Genomic DNA, 17,997 nt, shown 5'->3' on the forward strand with positions numbered 1-17,997 from the left:
GTCTGTGAAGTCAACTAAAAACTTATTGTGGTTATTTCCATCAAAATCCAGGAATCCTCAACAAATATTTTATTTAGGGCTAAGGCAAAGTATGGTCATGTACCATATACTCCTTTGTATTAATTTCCTATGTATTTTAGTATTGCTGTAGATTATAGCCAAAAAATCATCCACCAATCCACCTTTCCCTTGAGTAGTGTGAGTCTGATTTTGCTGTCTGTGATTGCAGCAGCCAATCCTCATCAAATGATATAGAAGATACTCTGCCTCTTGGGCAGCTTTTGTGTGCTCTCTCAGTATTTAGGATCCACGTGCCATGCTGGAGGGGAACCCTTCTTCTATTTATAAGTGAGGGGAAAAAATCTGCTGTTAAATTCTGCCAATCCCTCAGAACTTCTGTAGCAGTGTTTGCAAACATGCAACCAAACCTGCCAGTGACATACACAAGCTAGCTCTTTGCAGCAGGTAATACACTACCTATATGGAACAGCAGAATCCTTTCGTGATTGCTGTCTTGTTTTTGGGGTAGAGCATGCAGATGGTAAATGTGCTTTCTGTGTGCAGCATTACCTTTTCAGCTGTCAGCTACAGACTGCTTTCTCCTTACTGCTCGCTTTAATATCAGAACGAGGAACCTAGAGTCCTAGACGTGTTACGCATAATGCCTCCTAGCAAAGAGTTAGTTTGGATTCACAGCTGACAGTTTTGACTGCGTATCTGTGGGGGCACTCACCTGCCACTACCAAAGGGAGTTAATGAAATACAGCACAGGTCAGTGAGAGGGACCACACAGGCAGGCACTTCAGCTGTCACATAGCTTTTGTTTTGATATTCTAACTCACCAGGATCACTCTTCTGTCTTAGGAATGAGAAACATTTACTGCAGTGCGTGTCCTGTTTTTCTGAAGGTCTCAGCGTACTTTTGCAGCTCTATAACACAGCTACCATCAGAAAATACTTTTGTTGATGACGTGTCTCAGCCGTAGCACTGTTCACAGCACGCACACACTGACTATTCCTTTTCTTGCTTCTTTAGAGCATGGCTAACTGGGCAAATCTATTGTCCTAGACCACCACTACAAAGACCCTTCTACTATTCAGCAGGGTTAGCTCTAACATCCACTCATTGGGGAAATCCAGTGGTAGATTATCCTGATTCTGCTACTTAAAAGATAATACTGCTGTAAATACATTTTTATCTAACTGTGCTCCTTGCCACCATCTAGTGGGTGGCTGGACATTTTGTTTATCCCTATAAATTACAAGGTTATCTTCTGGGAGTAACCACAGAAAGACTTGGCATATGTGCCACACTTAAGCAGACCTGTCAAAACCAGCTTCACTGATAGCTGCCTCAATAACATGTATGTCTGCTATGTGTTTTCATCATAAGTGTACTGAGAAAAGTCAAATATGACATGTCTTTTCTCTGTATCTAGTTTATCAAAACTGTCTTTGAAGTCCTCAGCCCACTGAAAGTCCACAGGGATGCATTCATTGTTTTCAGATGGAGCAGGACTTACCTCAACTTTGCCTTTTATAACAAAACACATTGCATATGGACCAACACATACATATCTGTATATCTGTATCTATATATCTATATCTAAAGAGAATCACAGAATCACAGAAATCAAGTCATGTTGTCTTTCTCAAATCTGCTTTTGTCCTCAGTCAGTCATAACTATTCTCTGGCTCTGCAAGCAGTGCTACAGGCTGGGGACAGAGTGGCTGGAGAGCAGCCAGGAAGAAAGGGACCTGGGGATACTGGTAGAAAGTAGCGGAAGATGAGCCAGCAGTGTGACCGAGTGGCCAGGAGAGCCAATGGCATCCTGGCCTGCATCAGGAACAGTGTGGCCAGTAGGACAAGGGAGGTTATTCTTCCCCTGTACTCAACACTGGTCAGGCCACACCCTGAGTGCTGTGTCCAGTTCTGGGCTCCTCAATTCAAGAGAGATGTTGAGGCACTGGAACGTGTCCAGAGAAGGGTGACAAAGCTGGTGAGGGGCCTGGAACACAGCCCTGTGAGAGGAGGCTGAGGGAGCTGGGGGTGTTTAGCCTGAAGAAGAGGAGGCTCAGGGGTGACCTCATTGCTGTCTACAACAGGGGGATGCTGGAGGCACCGTCCCTGGAGGTGTTCAAGAAAAGCCTGGCTGAGGCACTTAGTGCCATGGTCTAGTTGACTGGATAGGGCTGGGTGCTACGTTGGGCCAGATGATCTTGGAGGTCTCTTGCAATCAGGTTGCTTCTATGAGTCTATGATCCATACATTTGTGCATAAGTTTCCCTACCACCTGGATTTCAACTAAACTTAAAGCTCTACAGTACAGAAGGAAAAAGGGATGCAGTGTTTAGAGTACACTTACTATATAAGCAGGTGTTTTGCTCTGCTGTACAACCACAGTCCTCTTTTCATGTTAAACCTCAAGCACTATCCCTGCTGCAGAAGATCTTCAACTGGCTCTAGCAATACAAACCAAACCACCAAAATCACAGTCAGATACTTCATAAACTTTGAGTTCCAAGAGCCACCAAATTTCCACTCTCTTGCAATGAAGCTTAAAATTTCTAATGTTCAAATGCCAAAATCACAAAAACTGCAGTGTAATATATTAATACAACAGAAAAGAATAACAGTGTGACCCAATGCTCAAAGATAACAATGAGGTTATCAGAAGACAGTTAAATAACTGCTTTTATTCCCCTCCAAGCAAGTTTCCAGAGAAGATGTTTTGAGCAGCCACTTCATTGAGTCACTTCTTTCTCTCTATATATATGTAATTATATATTTGTATATATGTGTGTGCATGTCAGTGTACAAATAAGTCAGCACACATACACACATTTGCACACACTTCATCTGCTATCATCTACTTTACCTGCTCAGTACCTTTATTTGCTGTAAATTACACACCTGAAGGACTGCCCCCCTCTAATAAGCTATGCTTCCTACCCTTCTTAGCTTCATGAAAGCAATACTGGTAAGGATTAACCAGTTCATGTCATACATGAAAACAGTTCCATACCAATAAAATAACCCTGGTGTTTTTTGTGTATACAATCTTTGCTGATTTGGTACTTTGCTTAACTAGCATGGGGCTAAACTCAGACCAATAAACCAAGCATTAAAAAACCAGCAAGCTGAATTCAGAAGTGGGAACACTGTTTTCATAATCAGGTGCTTTTTCTTTCCTGCACTCCTGAAAAATAAAATTCAAGAGATGCTTTCATACAACACTTCCAGCAACAAGCTTAAGGAAGAAAAAGGTAATCATCAGCCTACTGTATGGAACACTCAAATCAGAGAGGTAATTAACTTTAGAGAATACAAGAACAATGGTAAATCTGTAGTAGTATTTTCAGACACTACATAAATCTTCCAAATTTGAGCATGGATTCCTTATCCATCTTTATTCATAAAGATAAGGATTTCTTTAAGTATGCCAATTGACCTTGACTGTCTTTCTCTGAGAGTACACACCATCATCAGCTTAAGTGGCCCTTGGGGACCTCCTATGAGAACACTTTTGTTGCTGAGATATGACTTAATTGTGACTGGTAATATACATGGTCAAAACGCTGAATGAACTCACAGTGACTAGGCTTTCATGTGTCTGAACACCAATAATACATGTTATCCACTACAGTTGTTAGCAGGCAAAACAAGCTCTCCCATTTCAAAACTTAAGAATCATCAACAATAAAGATGAAGCTGGTGTATGCATCTAAAGCTTGCAAATTTGACATGGTAGATGGCCCCTGAATGAAAAGCTTATGTGGTAGCAATGCACCCTTGGGAAGAGCTAGAATGCCTAACTGGCATCTGCCTACAAGATCTAGGGTTTACTTGCAGAAAGCAGCTCCTCAAATAGCCCTTTTTAATAGCAAAATATTACTGTTGATTCTATGTTTTAAAATATAGAAAACAACTGGTAATAATTATATTCATATGTGTTTAATCACTTTTTGGTTGCTTGTAAGGCAAATGGGGATAAGAATTATTCAAGTACACTTCATATGGTAGTTTGTTTATTTAGGTAGTTAAATTATCTCAGCTAGAGGCCAAAAAATCTAGTTTCAGGGAAGAGGACAATGAATATTGTTGATAACTGCACTAATTCCATAAAATACAAACATGTTTGCATAAATAGAACAAGAATTAAATGGCTGCACCCTGAACTTGCTCCAAATTGGCTTGTCTTCACTGAAATATTAAGTCTGAAAATTAGAGATGAGCTAGTGGAAATGTTAAATCATGTCAAAAGAAACATGTCCACACAAGCTGTTAGTCCTGGTTTTCTGTGAGGTTGAAGGTGAGAGCTGGGTCATTCACAAAATGGCTGCATGGAAAGCAATTTGCCTAGCATCAGCATTTTCTAGCTAAGGGCTGTTAGTTCGTTCCACAATAAGCCATCCCACAATTTCAATATAGTGAGGAAACAGGGGAAAGAAAGAGTGATATTATTACTAACAATGACATAATGCCATAGACATGACAGAAGAGATATTTTCTTTGAGAAATGTACCTTTTGAGTTATCTGGCTTAAAGTGGGATCTCAATATATGTTCAAAAGCAACCTAAACTAAACCAAAAGAAAGGCAATAATAAAAGTGGATGGCCTAGAGGTGTGTTATTTGCATGGGATTCAGAAAACAGTTTTGATTTTGTAGTGGAATTCACAGCAGCCTAGTAAGGGTTGGCTCATTAATCTCTACTTGTAGCCAGTAGAGCCACACAGGGGAATTCAGAGCAAGAGGACATTAGATACTGGGAAAACTTTCTCCCTTCTCCACGTTTTTTTTCTTCATTAGACATTCAAGACCATAAGCAGGAAAGGGTAATTCTGCTCTGAGAAAAACCAGGCTGAAACTAGGGAGTTTATTGCTCATCTCTCAGCTGTAAGATGGATGCAATGATGTGTGAAGGTAGAGCACATGAATGGTGCCAGCAGCTTTACTGCTCAAGAAGTTGAAATCTCTTTTCCAAAACTGTGTGTATACAACACTGTAGGAAGCCACTCATAGAATCATAGAATCATAGAATCAACCAGGTTGGAAGAGACCTCCAAGATCATCCACTCCAACCTAGCACCCAGCCCTAACCAGTCAAATAGACCATGGCACCAAGTGCCTCAGCCAGTCTTTTCTTGAACACCTCCAGGGACGATGCCTCCACCACCTCCCTGGGCAGCCCATTCCAATGCCAATCACTCTCTCTGGCAACAACTTCCTCCTAACATCCAGCCTAGGCTTCCCCCGGCACAGCTTGAGACTGTGTCCCCTTGTTCTATTGCTGGTTGCCTGGGAGAAGAGGCCACCCCCCACCTGGGTACAGCCTCCCTTCAGGTAGTTGTAGACAGCAATGAGGTCCCCCCCTGAGCCTCCTCTTCTCCAGGCTAAACAACCCCAGCTCCCTCAGCCTCTCCTCATAGGCTTTGTGTTCCAGGCCCTTCACCAGCTTTGTTACCCTTCTCTGGACATGTTCCAGCACCTCAACATCACTCTTGAATTGAGAAGCCCAGAACTGGACACAGGACTCAAGGTGTGGCCTGACCAGTGCTGAGTACAGGGGAAGAATAACCTCCCTTGTCCTACTGGCCACACTGTTCCTGATGCAGGCCAGGATGCCATTGGCTCTCTTGGCCACCTGGGCACATGTAACTATATCAATATGTTTTGACCCTACAAAATCTTAACAAGTTCTTTTCTATCTACCATTCAGAAGAAGCCTACAACCTTTTAATTTTTTTTTTCACTCAAAGTTGTTTGATTTCTGTATTTCCAAGATTGATAAACACTTAGAGCAAATCTTGTGATGTACAAACCACCTTTACCCTACTGCTTAAAGGATTTGATACAGATTACGATGCACCATTCCAGAATTAGACTTATTGAACCTAAACATAAAATAATGGTTCCTGAAGGAATTCTAAAATCAATGGCATGAGCACAAGTGAGCTGCACAGAAAAAAAGCTGTTATTATTGCAGTCAACAGGTATTAATCTTTTGCCACATATTTAGGGGATCATAACTGCACGAAAGCAAATGTTTAAAAATTCATGTTATAGAACTTTCTGGAACAATATAATTGGGATTATTGCTGACTATGATTATTGCATTGGGTCTTTTTTTTTTTTCTCCTATCTTCTGCTTTTCTCCTTCTCTGTCATTCTGCTAAAAAGAGGAGATACAACACTTACTCATGCTTCAGTACACCATTTCTTTGCTACTGCTTGCTATTTCACCCAACATGACGTGCCAATAAAACACATAAAGAAAGTAATACATTCTAAAACACATTTTCAGAAGATGGAGTTCCAGTATCAATTCTCATAAAATCTAGAATTTAAAAGTGGTAATACAGCTAAAACCCTGTCTCATCATTTTGCATCAAATGGGTTTTGTGGCCTTATATTTATTTCTGCATTTATTTCTGTTGTTAGTGAGCACCATGATAGTCTTGTAGAAACAAACCAAAAAGAAATCTCCTTTTGGATTAATTTGCTCCTTCAGAAATGTTCCCTCATTAAAGTTACTCAATAATATTTTCTGTAATGTTGCACCAAGAGATAATTTGGCTACGTGAGTGTAGGACTGCATCCTTGAAAGATACCAGACTGTTGGCATCTGAGGTCAGGAACATGGTATTACCAAGGCTGGATCCTGTGAAACACAGCAAAGTTGCTTGTAGACAGCTGATATCTTGCAAAATGGTTTCCAAACTAAATGTGTTTGGAAAAGGAAGCTGTTAAAGACAAGGTGAATGTATGTAGGTACTAGGCAGAGCTACATTTCTGCATGGTTCCAATCTTCTCATTGCTGTCTACAACTACCTGAAGGGACATTGTAGCCAGGTGGGGGTTGGCCTCTTCTCCCAGGCAACCAGCAATAGAACAAGGGGACACAGTCTCAAGTTGTGCTGGGGGAAGTATAGGCTGGATGTTAGGAGGAAGTTCTTGCCAGAGAGTGTGATTTGCCATTGGAATGGGCTGCCCAGGGAGGTGGTGGAGGCACCGTCCCTGGAGGTGTTCAAGGGAAGACTGGATGAGGCACTTGGTGCCATGGTCTAGTTGACTGGGTAGGGCTGGGAGATAGGTTGGAGTGGATGATCTTGGAGGTCTCTTCCAACCTGGTTGATTCTATGATTCTATGATTCTTGTTGATCTGCTTTTATAGAACTACTACTACTACCACTGAAGTCAATACACATAAGAGCACATGGCACTTTTCAAAACTGGGTCACAGAATCACTGGATTCTCAAGCTGATACTAAAAACCATACAAACTCTGCAAATGCCTTGCCAAAGGTTCCTTAGAGCCACAGATACCTTTACTAAAAATAACCAATGCCTGGACTCTTGGATCATTTCCTAGCATGCAAACCACTGCATCTGTGGAAGAATTTCTTGAAGTTTCTGAGTTGCTTGGAAGGGAATAAATGCAGCAGTAAGAAACAAGAGTGGAAATGTCTTTCCATGCAGACAAGAAAAGAAATCTCTTAAGCCTTTGGGTTCTGCCTGAAGGTTGTACAGAAAGTTCAAAGAGACAAACTTGCTGAAAGCTCACCATATGTTTGCTTCAGGGAGTGAGACTGGAGTGCATTCTTAATATTCTTCCTTTCAGCTTGCAGACTAGAATAATTTCTTTTTCTTTTTGTCTTTTTTTTTTTTTAACATTAATTCACTTTTATTTTTTAAATGTGTTTTAAAAAAATAACAAATTGAGTAATTGCAAGAGTGCCTGTTACTAGGATGTTAGGAGGAAGTTCTTCACACAGAGAGTGATTTGCCATTGGAATGGGCTGCCCAGGGAGGTGGTAGAGTCACCATCCTTGGGGGTGTTCAAGAAAAGACTGGATGAGGCACCTAGTGCCGTGGTCTGGTTGACTGGATAGGACTAGATGCTAGGTTGGACTGGATGATCTTGGAGGTCTCTTCCAATCTGGTTGATTCTATGATTCATATGTTTGTGTATGAGTTTCCCTACTGCCTGGATTTCAACTAAACTTAAAGCTCTACAATACAGAAGGAAAAAAGAGATGCAGTGTTTAGAGTACACTTACTATATAAACAGGTATTTCACTCTGCTGTCCAACCACAGTCCTCTTTTCATTTTAAACCTCAAGCACTATGCCTGCTGCAGAAGATCTTCAGCTGGCTCTAGCAATACAAACTGAACCACCAAAATCACAGTCGGGTGTTCAAGAAAAGCCTGGATGAGGCACTTGGTGCCATGGTCTACTTGACTGGCTAGGGCTGGGGGATAGGTTGGACTGGATGATCTTGGAGGTCTCTTCCAACCTGGTTGATTCTATGATATTCTATATATTCTATGATATCTTTTGCTGCACTTAAAAAACCTGCTACAGGTATGCCAATATATGAGCCTGTCGAGTATCAGCTCTTTTGCAGTCCCTGCCTGCACACACATTGCTCCTCTGACGTACCCTGGGGTAGATGCAAACAAATTCACCCTTCGGTGAAGTTATTTTTCCTTTATTATCCTGTTGCAGAGTCTATCGCAGCCCAACAATCCCACAATTGATTTGCTGGCAGCTGAGCCCTGGGGCTTGGAATGTAAATAAGACTAGGAATGAAAGTGATGTGCACTGCAGCAGCTGACACTGAGCGCAGGTACTTCATCAATTGACCCGATTCCTGGAAAATTCATTTGCAACCTTGAAACTTGTTTGCAATTACAATCTTTGCAATAAAATATTAGTCGCCATGGTAATGAGAAGTGCTTTCTTAACTTATTTGGGAAAAAAATGTGAGGAGATGACAGTATCTCTGAGAAAATGAAATTTTCAGCATCATTTCACAGTTGGACAGCTTCTTGCAGACTTGTCAACAGATTAGTAGCATTCCACCCATTTTATACATGGGAAAACTGAGTAATTAATAGCCCTCAGGCCTTCCTTGCAAAAAGGAGATTTAATGAGCTCTGCAGCAGTATCAGAGTAGAACAGCACATAACTACTTTTCCTCTGTCCACATAAACGTACACCACCAATGGAAGGGTGGCCCTGCTTTACTCCTTACAAGACCTACTAAATGTTGCCTGCTCTACCTGTTTATATGTTGCAAAACCGCAGGGCACAAATTACCTCGTTTGAGCAGCAATTCAGTCTCTTCTGGTTTTGTATGGGATCTCTCTCAATGGGAGTCTGACCCTTAGGCTCTAGCTTACCAGGGTAAAATAATAAATTAATGAGAGCCTAGTATGCAATGGAAAAATAAGAAAAATATGACAGGCTCTGCACAAAGCTTGGTGCTCAAGAGACAAAGTATTGTTCAGAACCACTTATGAACCACTTATGGCTATTATAGGAGTCACACAAATATGGTTCTAAAGCTGGTTGTTAAATCTTTGCCAATCATTTCCTTGCAGGAAACAATAAAACTAGTAGACAAAAATCTTCAAGGCCAGGAACCAAGGAACTGAAATCAGGATGAGGAGAGAGAGAAAAGAACTATCTTTTTTCTTCCTAGTTAGAGAGGCAGAGACTGCAGAAGCCTGTCCAGGGGGATTCTACCAGCTCTACTTTCCAAAGGCAAAAAAAAACCTTCCAGAATATAAATGGTTAGCTGAAAAAAAAAAATCTTGCTTCTCCTGAGATGCAGCTCTCTTGATGGGCAGGAGAAGGAGAGGCCAGTTTGTGCCCTATGAAAATGCTAGGGGCTTACCTTTCCTCTGTTGTCTCAGCAAATTTTTTCTAAAGCCTTAGAAGGAAAGCATCACAGAATCACAGAATGACAGAAACATTCAGGTTGGAGAAGACCCTCAGGATCACCAAATCCAACAGATATCCCTACTCGACAAGGCTGACCCTAAAGGTTATCCCCATAAAACGCATCCTTGGTTGGTGACTCACCCACCTCCCTGGGCAGCCCATTCCAATGCCTGAACATTCATTCTGTGAAAGTGTTTTTTAATCACCTTATAACCAGCTCTTTTGGGTTCTTTCTTGTTAGGGTGCTGGACTGCTGTGCAATCACAAATAAGTGACTTTATCTCATTATCCCTCAGGTTTCCCACCTCTAAAGTGAGATATTTTCCTCTGTCAAGCACTCTACATGACACCATCACACACCCCCCACACCCCCCATCCCCCCAAAAAAAAAACCAAACCCAAACCCTATTCCTTCTTAATTTTCTTATATAGCCATAATTAGACTTGGGGGGGAAAAAAATTGTTTGCAAATCACAGCTGGAAAATATCCAAATGCAGCCACTCTCACTACACTCAGCAGTACATGTCTTAAATTTCTCAAGTGCCTTCTTGGGCAGACATTAATATGTATGACCAGTGTGAGAAATGTGAGATCATTGTATGACCTCATGCTTACAGCCACATCTGGGGTTGTTTAGCCTGGAGAAGAGAAGGCTCGGGGTGACCTCATTGCTGTCTACATCTACCTGAAGGGACATTGTAGCCAGGTGGGAGTTGGTCTCTTCTGCCAGGCGACCAGCAATAGAACAAGGGGACACAGTCTCAAGTTGTGCTGAGGGAAGTCTAGGCTGGATGTTAGGAGGAAGTTCTTCCCAGAGAGAGTGATTGGCATTGGAATGGGCTGCCCAGGGAGGTGGTGGAGTCACCATCCCTGGGGGTGTTCAAAAAAAGCCTGGATGAGGCACTTAGTGCCATGGTCTAGTTGTTTGGCTAGGGCTGGGGGATAGGTTGGAGTGGATGATCTTGGAGGTCTCTTCCAACCTGGTTGATTCTGTGATTCTCTGATTCTATGGTTCTATTATCTGTCTATGAAACAAATTATTTTAGTAAGAATAACCCTTTCATTTCACAAATGACACCAAACAGAAATGTTTACAATAATCTCTACATTTTATGGCAGTGTTTGTCTCTCATATCCTGATCTGCAGTCTGATGTTATCTAATGGCTACCTGTCAGATTGTACTGCTCACCAGCTTTACCTCTAACACTGATATGGCTTTAAGATCCTTCAATCCCAATTTTGATTTATGAGTTGTATACTAGGTTCATATGAATCATGCACTATTATCTTCTTTTTTTTTCTTTAATAGAGTGTTTCACTGTAACTAATTCCTCAGAGTTCTCTGATCACTTTAAAGGTTATTTTCAAAGATCCTTTTTTTTTTCTCTCACTTTATAAATATAGGTCTTGGTCATGAAGTTCCTTACACATGGATGAACTTTTAGGATTTCATGGAAACCATTGTTCAATAAGTAGGTCTGTGAAAATTGAATAAAAGGCAAGGTAATATATGTTGCTGAAAAGTTAAGAATAGATGGAGAGGAATCATTTTTGTTCAGAAAAAGGGTCAGGCATCATTTCATTGTTTCTCATACCTCACATCATCATTTTATATTACTCACTACAAAATGACATCCTTTGATTGATTTATCATATTCACTTAGGTGAATGACTACCTGAGGTCAAAACAAAAGTTCAATTTGCTAACATTACATAATACAAGGAAAAGCAAATTAACAGTTTTCTGGTTCTCTGACCAGAGTTGCAAATGCTTTTCAAGAGAAGCTACTTCAGATGCTATTAGGTTTTCCAGTAGATTATAACTTCCCTAATCTTCTAATATATTGCCCAGTACAATTTTACATAGTCTGAAATAAACTTCCAATCAATTTAACCCGAAGACAGACACAGCAGTTTTTGTAAGTTCCTATTTATATTTGTCTACATAAAATGCTATTAAGGACCAAAGTAATGAACTGCAAATTGGTTGTGACAGTAGAGATGCTTGCACAGCCTCTTGATTAGAACAATACCATTTTTAAGTGTAAATCCTGGAAATATTCTTAAATAATATAATATTAGCACATGCAACCATTCTGACAATGTCTCCAGTCTTTTCCTCATACAGCTTGAAATAATTTTAGGAAGACAAATTCCAATACCTTTGAAAATGATTTAAGAGTTCCACTTTGCATGAAAATTTTCTTTCTCATCTCCTGTTTCTTTGTGTCAAGCACATATAGTTATTTTCATTTCAATGTCGGGCAAAAAGAAAGCGGAGGGGAAAAAGCTTAGCACGGTTAAGTGAAAACTTTGTATTTGCTTTAAGACCACAAAAACTAAGTAGACACACATGTGCTAGTTTGAAGCTAGCTAGAATGTTTTGGTGAGAAGGATTAGATCACAGCTTGTGAAAGAGAAACAAAGTGTGATGTCGACTTCACTCATAGGCTTGCTGAGATGTATAAGAACAAGAATCCAAACATAGATAAGGGAATCCTTCTTCTTCTCGGGGCATTGCCTGAGCTGCATTTCTCTCTAGCTTCTCTGCTGTCTCTTGGATTAATCCACTTTGCTTCCTAACTGTCAAGGTCCGGAGGAGCAGAGATTAAAAGTATCTCCCTTCAGAGGAGCAAGACCAGTTCTTATGGATTCCGTGTTGTGAAACTAAGGTGCAAACGAGACCATGTATCACCATGAAACTATTTATTAAAGGAAAAGGTTGGGCAAAACAGAGGGAGAGAGGGGAGAAGAGGGAGAGAGAAAGATCAGAACAGAGGGAGAGAGGGGAGAAGGGGGAGAGAGAAAGATAAAGAGAACGATGGAGAAGAGAAGAAGGAGCAGGGAAGGGAAAAAGCTGTAATCATATTACCCTCAGTCGCAGATGGAGGGGAGAGAGAGAGAGAGATGGGTGCGTGGCCCAGGGATGATCTCCTGTGGAGTTTATCAGAGTTTCTTCGGATGTTGTGCAGCTCTGGTGGTCTGGTGGTGGTCCAACCTCGGTGGTCCGGTAGAGATGCCACTGGTGGACCGCTGGGAATGCCACAATTTGTCAGGCATTTCTCCTGCCTTTTTATACAGTTTTCTGCTCAGTGTCCAGCTGCAGCCCCCCAGGGCATCTTCCTGTGCATTCTCACTCATTCACAGGGGTCCGGCGTCACCGGGGGGAGGGCCTCCACCCTCTCCCTGGCTGCACCTGTCCACACCCTGCATACACATAAACCTTTTCCCTTAGGGGTAGCTGAGATAAGATGGAGGCCTCCTGGGCATCCCAGACAGGGTGAGGTCCAGGAGTTTTGAAGGTGTTGTCTGTTGATTTGCATCCCTGAGCTTTGGCCAAGCACCGAATCTGAGTCCCAGAAGTAACAAGATTAAGGAGAGATGATGCAATCTTCTTTATCTTTGTTGATGAACGAGAGAGAGAATTTAGACTCTCACACTAACCCCCTGACCAAACCTCCATTCTTCCTTGGGACTGGGGTAAGGTTGAGAGGGGTGGGAGAAGGTGAAAGGGCAGTTAGGAGCCCCTCCTGGGGACTCAGGTTTCTGGGAGGGGAGTTGTGTTTCTGTATTACCTTTTAACTTGTCTATTTCTGTATATAACTGTATATACTGTAAATATCTGCTTGTATATTCTGCTAAGCTGTAAATAATAAGCTTCATTCAATTTCCAGAGCTGGCTAAGTCTAGCCTGGGTGATTTCCAAAGTGGGGAGGGGGCAGGGAACACCCAAACCACTATGTAGTTCAGGCTTAATGCTAAACCTTAAATGAATTAGCATAAACAGATTGGTATTTTCCCTGGAAGTTTTAGGTTGATTATTGAGTGATGATTCTTTAGTTTTCCTATAAAAGTTAAAATATGTCTTGTACTATGTCTAAAGAACTGTAGCAAAAAGTAATGATGAAGACTCTTATGCTTCAGAGAAACTGCTAAAGAATCTTCATTCTCTATCGTTAAGAACATATTTCATAGTCACCTGTACATCGGAGTACAATTCTCATTTTGAGAATTCACTGCTATTTTAAAAATGTAATTCTCAGCCATCTACTTAGGGGAAGGAGAGTGTATGATTAAATGTATACTTTAGCATAATTTAAGACTGTGAGCCACAATCCTTTGAACCTACCCTAAGCATTCCATGTAGTAGCAACACCTTCAATGAATCTCCTCACGCTCAAGAACTTCCTCCTAACATCCAGCCTAGACTTCCCCCAGCACAACTTGAGACTATGTCCCCTTGTTCTATTGTCGGTTGCCTGGGAGAAGAAACCAACCCTCACCAGTCCAACCTAGCACCCAGCCCTAGCCAGTCAACTAGACCATGGCACTAAATGCCTCATCCAGTCTTCTCTTGAACACATCCAGGGATGGTGACTCCACCACCTCCCTGGGCAGCCCATTCCAATGCCAATCACTCTCTCTGCCAACAACTTCCTCCTAACATCCAGCCTAGACCTCCCCTGGCACAACTTGAGACTGTGTTCCCTTGTTCTATTGCTGGTTGTCTGGCAGAAGAGACCAACCCCCACCTGGCTACAACCTCCCTTCAGGTAGCTGTAGACAGCAATGAGGTCACTCCTGAGCCTCCTCTTCTCCAGGCTAAACACCCCCAGCTCCCTCAGCCTCTCCTCATAGGGTTTGTGTTATAGGCCTTTTACCAGCTTTGTTGCCCTTCTCTGGACACGTTCCAGCACCTCAGATGTTTTCAAAAGAGCTCTAGTAAAGACTGAAAAGTCATTTTAAGCTTCTGAAAAATTTTGGTTGAATCCCACATTATCACAGTCCCTGACATTGTATTCTCTCATCTGCAAAGTCACTGCCACACTCACAAAGGTTGATGCCCTGAAATACAATGTCTTTTGCACATGGCTTTCTTACAAAAGAAAGATTGGCCTTTGTGCAGATCTGCAGTGGCAGGCTGCTAAAAATAAGGATGCAATAGCCACTTAGGTAGATCAGTTTAGCATGCCGAGGAAACTACAGTGCAAGAAGAAACTTCATACACATACCTTCCCAGGAACTGCAGATTTAAGGGAAAAAAATGTTGCATTTAAGAACTGTTATTAAAACGAAGTGCTATAATAACCCTCCAAAGAAGCAGACTAAATTATGCAACTGCAGCTGATTTGAATCAGATTTTGAGGGAACCAGGGAACTCTCCAGAACAGGAATCTGATCTGCAGTTCTTCACATTAGTTAAAATGGAACAGAAGGTCATAATAAAAGCTGCTGTTATTAAAAAGCAAAATAATAAACCCCCAACAAATAAGCTTATTTCACAGTGGAAGATAATGGGAAGGAGGCAGTTCTGTGTACGTTGTCTAGTTTACAATAAAATGGTAATCAGGATTGGTGTATTGACACAAGTGGTGGTGAGGTGTGCATCTGGCTGTGTGGATATATAAAATCTGACCAGAACTGATGATATCAGCAGACTTACACTGAATAAATGAAATTCTAGTTATAAAGCATAGATCAAGGATGTGCAAGAAATGTGAGCGAAGGAGCTACTGAGTATCTGATGTGAATGGGCCATTTGTAGAAATAAATACATCAGCAAAAGGGATAATGTCAAACCCCCTACAAAACAAAATGTAGCACAGAAATGTGAAAGTGACTCAACTAGTAGAACTCTGGCAATTGTCAGAGTTAGTTCAGTGAGGTAAATCTCAAACTTAATTCACATACACATGCTTACATCAAAATAAATTCTGAGGGATGTAAAAATGAAGCATGAACTGAAATTTCATTTAACTCACTGGAATTTACAGACAACAGAAGATTAAGTATTGGACAGATTCCTTTTCCTAATTAAAGTTTGTTTGCTCTTTATTTTCTTCTAAATTGGGCCACTCTCTTCTGTATTGGGATCCCTCCATTAATAAACACAAATTGTTTTAAGTATCTATAAATATTGTGAACTCAAGAAGCTTGTTTGGCTTGGAAAGACTGGAAAGAGTCTTGACAAAAGTTTGACTTGCTAATACTTACTTGGGGTAGTTTAGGGGTTATATGTTGAAACAGTTAGGAAATGTAACAATCAACCAGTACTTCACCATAAAGAACTAATTTGGGGAAGCAGCCATTTTTAGGAAGTCATCTACATCTCAATGCTTTGGGGTTTAGGAGAAAAAACCTAGAAAGCATATTGCATTTATAAGGCAAAATGACATAAAGGTCACAAAGTCATCTTTCACCTCTCCCATATTTCTGACTGTGAATTATGATACAAAGCTTACTGATTATATGCACTTATATCACTATGTCAGGAAGGCAGCTAGAATGGATAAGGACATTTTAAAGTACAAGACACAATTTACTGGTATGCAGGCCATGGTTTTTATTTATTTTAGCTCTTATAAGAAAGGAAACAGAACTTTGTGATCAGTGAAGCAAGCTTTGTGTGCTTGGTGACAGCAAGTTGACGGCTTTCCATCACTTCTCAATCCAGAAGCACATCAGATGCTTTCTGGTAGGTGTTGAACAGGCATTAAGTTATACAAGCTTCACATACGTGTGAATAATATACTACCCCTGGAAATCGTGCTGGTTCAGCTGCTGCCTCACAGGCAGCTGAGCTGTCCATGTCACAGCAGCAGATGTTTCAAAGCAGGTGCCAAGTAGACAATTATGGGTGGCAACCACTGAAGCCCACCCAAAGTAGGAAGGGCTTGAGACACTTGAGAGTCAAAGCCTCAAAGAAACTATAAAATAACCTTGTGAATTGGACACTTTATAATGCAAACATCTCACAAATCCCACTCCAGAGTACACAGAGCCACACAATCATAGAATCAGCCAAAATTAGAAGGGACTACAAGGATCATCTAGCTCCAACGCCCCTGCCATGGGCAGGGACACCTCACATTAAGTGAGGTGTGTCTCTGCCAGGCTCACAACCAGGATTGCTCATCCAATTTCAGCATATTTTTATTGTTTCTTAGAGAAGCTTTTATCGAGCATCTGGTGTTATAATTCAGCACCCAATCACACTTTCTCCCAAGAAAATCACAACGAACGAATGCACGAATAAAGTACACCCGATAAAGGTTTTTGATTTCTCCCTTATGGTATCTGCCCTGCGGGAGCACCCCGCAGCAAGCCCCGACAGGACCAGGCCTCAGCGATACCGGCAGGACCGCTCTGCTAACGCGTCCGATGCACAGCCAAGCTCCCCGCAAAGGCAGCCCATGGCACACCAGCACTTGCCACCACCCTACTGGCTTTGTAGCATCTTTTCTCAGGGGTACTTAAGCTCGCCACCGCAGGAACCTTGCCTGTGAGGGAAGAGACGAGGGCGCTTAGGACACGAAACACGACTGCCTGCGCCCGCCAGGTTCCCCGGGGCCAGGCGAGCGCCTGTGATGGGAAACCTCCCGCACGCTCCATCCAGCTCACCCACCCGTAACAGTCTCGCTAACGGCAGCAGCAGCGGACCGCGAGAGCTGGGTGAGCCCGCTAGAGCCGCACCGCGTCCCGTCGCTCCTACCCCCGCCCTGCTGCCAGCCAGGTAAGCGGGACAGCGAGCGCCACGCAAAGACAAGCTTCGGGAACACGGCACAAGAGGCACCCCACTCCCGCCTTTGTGCGAGGCAGAGGGGGTGTGGAGTTTCGGGTGGAGGGAAAACGATTCGCACCAGCCCCGCTGCCACCGCAAGTAATCTCTTCGCTCCGCTTCCTCAGCCCGGCCTGCCGCGCGTCACCGCCGCCGCCAATAGGCGAGGGCCGCTGCGTCGGCGGGGGCGGGGAGAAGGAGGGGTGGGTCGGCGGGCCAGCCAATGGGCTGTGAGGATGTTTCCCGGAGGCGAAGCCGCCGCGGCCCCTCCCCCGCCGGCCGCTCCGGCTGGGGGCTCGCCGGGCGGGAGAGTTTCGCACCCGGGTGGGAGATGCCGCGCTGGCTTCTTCTCCTCGCAGGTAACGCCGCGCGGGGGCTCTGGGTGCGGCGAAGGGAGCTTGCCCTTGTCCCATTCGCTGAATGGAGTGCTGGCGGAACTGGCCCGGGAGGCGCGGGTTGGGTGCTGAGGGCCGGGGCGGGACACCTCTCCTCGGCGGAGCTGCCGTCAGGACAAAGGGGGAGCGTCGAATGGGTCAAGGCCACCGGGAAACTCCTGGCGGGTCTCACCCGCCCCGTGGGCTCGCTCCGCCTGCCCGCCGCTACCTTACCAGGGTGGACTTCTTGCCCGAGACCACCCGTCTGGTGCCCCCGACGCCCTCAAGTTTTGAGGACTGCGCGCACGGCCGTTGTGACCCCTTGCTGC

At 43.0% G+C, this 17,997-nt stretch overlaps 1 protein-coding gene and 1 long non-coding RNA gene across 3 annotated transcripts in view; one reads left to right on the forward strand and one right to left on the reverse strand.

Annotated features, from left to right (window-relative positions):
• Nucleotides 1–16,630: 16,630 nt before the first annotated feature.
• Nucleotides 16,631–17,471, reverse strand: LOC135175544 (uncharacterized). The gene is made up of 2 exons (XR_010302382.1): nt 17,142–17,471; nt 16,631–17,016 (listed from the first exon to the last, which is right to left on the reverse strand). It is a non-coding gene; the product is annotated as an uncharacterized LOC135175544 (long non-coding RNA).
• Nucleotides 17,472–17,563: 92 nt separating this feature from the next.
• TMTC4 (transmembrane O-mannosyltransferase targeting cadherins 4) overlaps nt 17,564–17,997 on the forward strand; it is a 58,915-nt gene continuing 58,481 nt past the window's right edge. For both annotated transcript variants that reach the window (XM_064143817.1, XM_064143819.1), the window contains exon 1: nt 17,564–17,653. The gene's annotated coding sequence lies outside the window, so the exon portion shown is untranslated. The remainder of the gene's footprint in view (nt 17,654–17,997) is intronic.

The sequence above is a fragment of the Pogoniulus pusillus genome, chromosome 5, assembly GCF_015220805.1.
Source record: "Pogoniulus pusillus isolate bPogPus1 chromosome 5, bPogPus1.pri, whole genome shotgun sequence".
Lineage (NCBI taxonomy): Eukaryota > Metazoa > Chordata > Aves > Piciformes > Lybiidae > Pogoniulus > Pogoniulus pusillus.